Consider the following 1062-nt stretch of genomic DNA (forward strand, 5'->3'; position numbering starts at 1 on the left):
ACCGTCGGATGTCTGTGGGTTTTCTCTTTTTTTTTGGGGGGCGGAGTGTTTTACGAGCTCGGAACTGCATAAGGTCACGTGAAACCCACGGGGCACATAAACACGTTCAGTTGGTAGCAGGAAATTTGAATTTTGCCCAGGTGGCAGTCGAAGCCTACTCTAATCGATTTTGGACCACCAAGGGATCTTTAACGTGCGCAACTTGCCACAGGACCTCCGAAATTGTCCAGCCTTAACCGCAAACGCCAGGAGTTAGATCTTACCTACCATCAGATCAGGGGTGTGGCTGAAAGACAACAGTAAGAAGGGTCCAAGGAGTAGCAGTAGAAAGGCTGCAGAAAGAGTAAGGAGCCCAGAGGAAGAGGCAAATAAAGGTGAGGGGGTGGAGGCAGAAAGTATGGACGAAAGCAGACGGCAGAACATTGTAAGAGAGCAGGAAAGGAGGTAAAAGGAGAAAATTTAGAGAAGATAATTTTCTGTCGTTGTCCGGATTCGAACGAGAATGGGAGGCTAACACCTTAACCTCTCGACCACTAGAGCCCCCTTGGAGGTCAGTGAACTTTTCGTCTATTTTTCCGGAGGTCTGTGAACTTTTCGTCTATTTTTCTGTACGTATCACTGGTGACTTAATTCTTTTCTATTTCCCTTTCTTTTTTATCATTCTTCACAGAGTAATTTGTCGTTTCTGCTGCTCCCTTTCCCATCTATTCTCTTTTTCATATTTCCAAGGGTATTTTAACAATACAGTTATGTCGTGATTCCGTTCCAACGGAAAATTAACATGATTTTCTGGTCTGTCCACAAGAATGTGTTTGAGAGGTTAGCCTTTTCTATTCGTTCACTCTGCCTTTAGTTCCTTAATGTGAATGGATAAATATTAGCTCGCTGAAGATTATACTGTATATTATATTATGCACTTTTTAAAAAAAAGAATGTGCTTTTTATTTTAGTCCTAATTGTTATCATAAAGGTGAGGGTAAGTTTGTTTTGTTTGTTTGTTTTGTTTTTTATTGAGGGGGTGGGAGGGTTGTTTTTTGTTGGTTGTTTTTTTTTGGGGGGGGG

At 41.9% G+C, this 1062-nt stretch overlaps 1 long non-coding RNA gene across 1 annotated transcript in view; it reads right to left on the bottom strand.

Moving 5' to 3' along the window:
* The window catches only part of LOC118477399, a 10249-nt gene that overhangs the window by 1051 nt on the left and 8136 nt on the right, over positions 1-1062 (bottom strand). The window lies entirely within an intron of this gene.

The sequence above is a fragment of the Aplysia californica genome, unplaced genomic scaffold (genome assembly GCF_000002075.1).
Source record: "Aplysia californica isolate F4 #8 unplaced genomic scaffold, AplCal3.0 scaffold00005, whole genome shotgun sequence".
NCBI classification, from domain to species: domain Eukaryota; kingdom Metazoa; phylum Mollusca; class Gastropoda; order Aplysiida; family Aplysiidae; genus Aplysia; species Aplysia californica.